Here is a 6,942-nt window from a genome sequence, read left to right as displayed (position 1 = left end):
TATATATATATATATATGTATATATATATATATGTGTATATGTATATTCAGCTGGGTGTAAACAACTTTCTCTAAAATTTTGAATATAAAAAGTAACTTGGAGATTGGCCTAAAGTTTGACAAAGAGGATGGATCAAGACCAGGATTTTCAACAGACTGAGCTAATGCAGAATAAAGTCAAAAATAAAATGCATTTACACACAATAAAGCTTCTGATTATAGAAACAACAACAAAAACTTTGTCACAGTTGCATCTGTTTATGGACTTGTCCAAACACATTACTGAACTTACAGTTTACGTCAAGTCATCAAGAGAATGAATGTTACAATAATTTGGTGATTTTAATATTTTACTTGCGTCGTTGTTTATTCCAGGAAGGAATGATTATGTAAAATACAACTTCAACCATTTTTAAACGGTGAAACTGGATGCACATATTGCAATTTTTCTCTAATTCATTAAAGGTTAAAATTATTAGTACACACTATATGTATCCAAATTGCTCCCCGGGTGCTTACACAGCTGCCCACTGCTCCACCTGGGCATATCCCAGGTGTGATGGGTTAAATGCAGAGAACCAATTTTGTCTTTGTATGGGAACATACAATGATGACAACACATAGCACTTTATTTTATTTATTTATTACTTATCAAACCTTTAGATTCACCAAAAATATTGAATAAATTTAGAATAAATTATGACACAAATCTATAATTTTTTTACTGCACAAGTTGGATCCTCGACGTTACCTGTCAATCAATCCAGTGGACTAATCACTGACCATTCAGCAATCTCAATTTGTCCTGAAGGGAAATGCCCCTTACCAGCAGGAGCTGGAGGTGTGTGTGCGTGTGTGTGTGTGTGTGGGGGGGGGGGTTGGGGGCGTGTTAAAATGCGTGAGAGAAGCGGCGCATGCTCTATACACACAAGGAGAGCTGTTGGTCAGGCTACTTCTTGTTATGCTATATTTGTTTGTCATATGCATATTAACACAAGGTCAAACAATCAGGATGAGAAGAACCGATTCAACTTGCAAAAACATACAAACAAACTAAATAAATCTAAAGCGTGCAATAAAAGTACAAAAATAATATACAAAAAAGTGAATGTTGTGCCATGCTTTCTAAAATAGTTATTCAATCAAGCATTTATTTATGTAGTCAAACGATGTTAAACAACCCATTGAAATACATCAGAATGTAAGAAGTGGCATCTACTTTATTCAAAATTTTCTGGTGGAGAACCCCCCCCGCCCACCAGTGTGTCTTCCCCACCCCCCATTACAAATGCTTCTGATGCCAATGGACACTGCGTTGTTCAAGCCAAGAGCCATTGTCAACACTGGGGGAGAAGCACCCCTAGAAGGTCAGAGTCTAGAATCACCCTGACACACATGTCACTAATATTTGTTAAAATCTCGTGCAGCAAGCTGCACCTCATCCTCTTGCTATTTGTAGCCATCATTCAACAAGTTTCTGGTACAAATCTGGATGAATATTTGACCACTCTTCTTGGAAGAATTTGCCTAAATTTGTTGGTTTCTTGCACTGGCGTGACTTTCAAGCACATTTTTAATGGTTTTGCTGTGAGGTCTTTGAGAGGGCCATTTAATCTTAGTTTTATCCAACCAGTGTGTTTGGGATGAGATATATAGTGTTCAGTTATTATTTTTATGTATGGATGTTTCTGTTCAGTGCCCTGAGATGAATTTTGCTGTGACTTTTCATTCATTCAACCTTTATTTATACAGGTAAATCCCATTGAGCCTCGAGGACTCATTTACAAGAGAGACCTGATTTCAACAAAGAGTGATGACAACAATGGACAACAGCGACAACAATAGACAGTTATAAAAATGCATAAACTGAAATGGATCTTTGTCCTGTTGGAACACCCAGGCCAAGTTTCAGGACTCTAGCTGTTAATTCAAGGTAAATTTGAAGAATTTGGAAGTAGTCCTTCTTCTTCATTGTTTAATCTATTTTGTGTAATGCACCAGTACCAGGGCAGCACGGTGGTGCAACTGGTAGAGCTGCTGCCTCTCAGTGAACAGGTCCCTGGTTCAAACCCCGGTCCAGGGGCCTTTCTGGGTGGAGTTTGAATGTTCTCTCCGTGCATGCGTGGGTTTTCTCCGGGTACTCCGGTTTCCTCCCACAGACCAAAAACATGCATGTTAGGCTGATTGGTAACTCTAAATTGTCCCTAGGTGTGAGTGAGAGAGTGAATGGTTGTTTGTCTCGTTTGTCTCTATGTGGCCCTGTGATGGACTGGAGACCTGTCCAGGGTGTACCCCGCCCTTCGCACAGTGATTGCTGGACATGGGCACCAGCGACCCCCGTGACCCAAAATGGAATAAACGGGTAAAGATAATAGATGGATGGATGGCACCAGTACCACAGCATGGTGTTGCCACCACCATGTTTGAAAGCTGGCTTACACACAGCTCAGTGTTCTTAGGTTTGAAAGCCTGTTGACTCCACCAAACATTGTGTCATTGTGGCCAACCAGCTAATTTTTTGTCTTGTCTGACCATAAAGCTGCTCTCCAGAAGAAATTTAGCTTGTCCACAGGGGCAGCTAGAATCTTTGTGTCCCTTTTGGAACAGGAGCTTCTTCCTTGGATGACACTCTTGCAGTCCTTGGTGACGTAAAACTAGATTCACTGTGGACAGAGACACTGATGTTCCAGCAGGTTCCTGTTCATGGTTGTCTTCACCTTTGTTGGTTCCTGAGTTGCTCCTAAACCAGTTCCCTTTCAGCTGAGGATGACAACGCTTGTCTTCTTTTAGACCATGGCAAGTGGTGATACATTTGAACAACATGGATGATTGTATGATCTGATGAGTCTGGGAACTGAAGTTGTTTAGAAAAGTCTTCAAAAGATTGTCCCAACTTGTGTAAATCTGCAAATAACTTTTTTAGATCTTCACTGAGTTATGAAAATTGTTCTGAATAATACAATACTGTGAAATTAATTCATGGCAAAGAGAAATGAGCAGCTGCAGTCAATCCTGATCAATGAGACATCAGTGAGACTTGGTCTGGTCAAGTTACGACATTCTACAGCCTTCAGTTATTAAATGATTTAGTTTATGTGGGTGCAGCTTGTATGCATAGATTTGACACAGTGTGGATTAAAGGCTTGCGATAAATTAAACATGTGTGCACAATTACTGTATTTTTTTCAAGTTGTAAAATGTATGCGGTTAATCATTAAAAAAGAACAAATAAATTAAAAGGGCATAATTAATGACATGCACACCACTGATGAGTCTATATACATAAACCTCTGATACCACTGTAGCATTACATTTAGTTTCAACAATACACATAGAGTGTTGTGACTGGAATATTTATTGTCTTGATAAAATACATATTTTGACACCACACCTAAAACATCAACTACCTTTAATGGTAGTTCCTGCTACAGTTTGTAGTGTTGCAATGTCCACATGTTGTCCGACAAAGTCACAACGTGCAATCAGGATCAATCTCATTAGAAGTGAAAAAATAAAATAATATAAAAATTCTAAAGTTAGAGACTTGCAGATGAGGCTGTAGAGCTGTGGTTCTCAAACTTCTTGTGTTCTGTGGCCCCCTCACAACCCTCATGGTTATTAAATAGTTTTCTTCAATTTGTTTCTTTAATGCAATGGAAATATTTGTGTAACATTAATACCTAATATGTATTCTTTAATAGTGTTAATACAAATGTTATATTTTTAAACATGGAGTATTTTTCATTTTTCATTCATTTGTTACGGGGGTCTGGGGCCCTCCTCCAGAAAATTTTGAATAAAGCAGATGTCATTTCCTGCATTTTAATGGGTTGTTAAAACTATGTGATTGTAAAAACAAACAAACAAACAAAAAAATCTTTTTTTTTTTTGTGGACCCCCAAACACCAGCTTGCAGACCCTCTGGGGATCTGGGAACCCCAGCATGAGAACCACTGTTGTAGATGGTGCCATCTGAGGTGCTCATGCCACAGCTAAATATATGAACACAGACTACAAAAAGAAAAATATATGTAAGGAATGGAAGAATTTATAAACAAAATTTAGATTTATGTAAGTGAAATTTACCAACGAAAATAAATTTTGAGATTATGTAATTTATTGTATTTTATTAAATCTCAACTCATTTTGACATGCTCTCTCATTTTACTTGAATTACAAAACAGAAATAGTTGTTCAAAATGCTCGCCTTTAATTTTAAAGTGTTGTTTAAGGACTACAACTCCCAGCAACGCTTCCTGGTCATATGACAGCTGTGTGTTCGGTCACGTGACATGTCAGCGCTCTGTTTCCTTTTTTTCCGCAGAGTCACAGGATACAAAGCAAAGAAACCAAAAACTTTTTTATTTCCTTGGCAAACGGCCCGCTACATTGTACGCAGGTGATTAAAAAGGATTTAAGTTTACATTCCGGCTTGTTTTTATTGTAGTTTGTGTGTTTATTAGACTGAATTCATGACAGACAGCGGCTCCCGGCAGGCCTCGCTGTTCACCGACTCAGCATCAGTCCTCACGCCGCTGTTGGGTGGACACTCCTCGGCCACAGCGCCGGCATGGAGCCGGTGCGGTGCTAACCTCTTACTTTTTGTTTTTTGAGAGGGAGAGAAACCAAAAGCAACTACGGCAAGAGATGAGTGTTGTCGGACTTGACTCGTTTAGTTTGGTTGCTGCTGCTGTTGGAGTTTGGAGGTCAGAATGAACGGTAAGTTTGTTCATGTGTTTCTGAGCTGCTCAGCCATGAATGATCAGAGTTCTGCTTTAATAATATTTAACCAGAGCTTAAAGTTCAGCAGCAAAGCTCCTGTTTGTATCAAACTACTCCTCCAGTTCTGACAAAGAGTTGGCACGTTGTGTAAAATAAAATGTAAATAAAGACAAAATACAATGACTTGATAAACCCATCTTTTATTCACAGTAAACAAATCAAATGCTTACATGAAGTAGTCTCTAATTTAGGAAAAAAATAAGTAGTTTTGAATTTGATGGCAGCAACACGTTTAAAAAGTGTTTCCACTGTGAAGCATCACAACAGTCTGTAAACATCCAGGAGCTGAGGAGAGCAGCTGCTGGAGGGAAATGGATTCTAGCTGTTCAGCAGTCCTGACCTGTCTTTGATGATGCACCAGATGTTTTCAGTTGGTGAGTGGTCTGGATGTCCTGAGTTGTCTTTGTACCATGATGCACCAGATGTTTTCAATTGGTGAGGGGTCTGGATGTCCTGAGTTGTCTTTGATGATACACCAGATGTTTTCAATTGGTGAGTGGTCTGGATGTCCTGAGTTGTCTGTGTACCATGATGCACCAGATGTTTTCAGTTGGTTTTCATTCATTCATTCAACCTTTATTTAAACAGATAAATCACATTGAGCCTCAAATACTCATTTACAAGTGAGACCTGTTTGGACAGACAAAAACAGTGGTTAACTGGACACATGTAGGAGTTGGATGCGAAAAAAAATTCCTATCAGACTTTTTTCTTGGCTGAGAAAAACCCCTAATATTGAAAAAACACCTCGCACAAAGAAGCACATATTTACCTAGACATTCTGCAGTAGAGAAGAGCAGGAAGAAGGAAGAGACGAGAGCGGTCAACAACGCTTACAGATGCTCTCGAGGTCACTGTAATCAGTATTGTCCTCCGGTGAGATCCATAAACATTCTCGAGGTATGTCGAGGAATAGCCAAGGATAACCCCTGAGTATCCAAGAGTCCTGAAATGATGACAAAGTTTTTTCAGCGGGGTTTCATCTGGTTATCAGTTGGAAATTCCTCAGGGAGTGGGGTGGTGAGCGTCAGATCACATTTTCTCCAGGCGAAATTCTGATAAGTTGGCCTTCAAGGACACCAAGGCGACCAAATTTTAGATAAACACACAGTTGTTTTGGGGACAGGCAGAACTTAATGACATCAACATTGAGTCTGTGTCGGTCCACTCGGTTCCGAAATGTCCAAAATAACATGACCACACCGATGGAACATGACTGAGTAAAAATCCCCAAGATCTGATCCATTCAGCCCAAACCATTTGAATCCGGGTACTCGAGACATGAAACCAAACCATCATAAAGGCAAGCAGCGTGATCGGGTCCAAATTTGCTGCTGACGACTTCCTTGATTGTAGATAAAAACCAGGACCAGCTGAATCCAAAAAGCAGGAACTGGTTATCGTGAATACAATTAAATATGCATCCTTAAAATCCATAGATGGCAGCAGAGATAGACACATCATCAAGTCTTCCAGTCGATGAGATATCCAGCTGCGTACATGCTAACAGGGTAAATCGGCTCGCCTAAAGCCTGTCTTCTCTTGAAGAAATGTTGTAAATTAAGATGAGGGACCAACTGGTCAGAACAAGTCCATAATTATGGTTCGGAAGAAATGCAAGAGAGTCTCAGAAGCAGTTTCACAGACAGACAGAGCAGCAAAGCGGAGAGGGAGGAAAGCATCCGATCTCGGCTTGAGCAAGTGGAGCAAGTTGGTGAGTGGTCTGGACTCCTGAGTTGTCTTTGTGCCATGGTGCACCAGATGTTTTCAGTTGGTGAGGGGTCTGGATGTCCTGAGTTGTCTTTGTACCATGATGCACCAGATGTTTTCATTTGGTGATGATCTGAACTCCTGAGTTATCTTTGTGCCATGATACACCAGATGTTTTCAGTTGGTGAAGGGTCTGAACTCCTGAGTTATCTTTGTACCATGGTGCACCAGATGTTTTCAGTTAGGGAGGTGTCTGGACTCCTGAGTTATCTTTGTACCATGATGCACCAGATTTTTTCAGTTGCTGAGGGGTCTGGATGTCCTGAGTTGTCTTTGTACCATGATGCACCAGATGTTTTCAGTTTGTGAGTGGTCTGGATGTCCTGAGTTGTCTTTGATGATGCACCAGATGTTTTCAGTTAGTGAGGGGTCTGGACTCCTGAGTTGCCT

The sequence above is a fragment of the Nematolebias whitei genome, chromosome 17, assembly GCF_014905685.2.
Source record: "Nematolebias whitei isolate Nwh7 chromosome 17, NemWhi1, whole genome shotgun sequence".
NCBI lineage: Eukaryota > Metazoa > Chordata > Actinopteri > Cyprinodontiformes > Rivulidae > Nematolebias > Nematolebias whitei.
Note: the sequence above shows the minus strand (reverse complement) of the source record.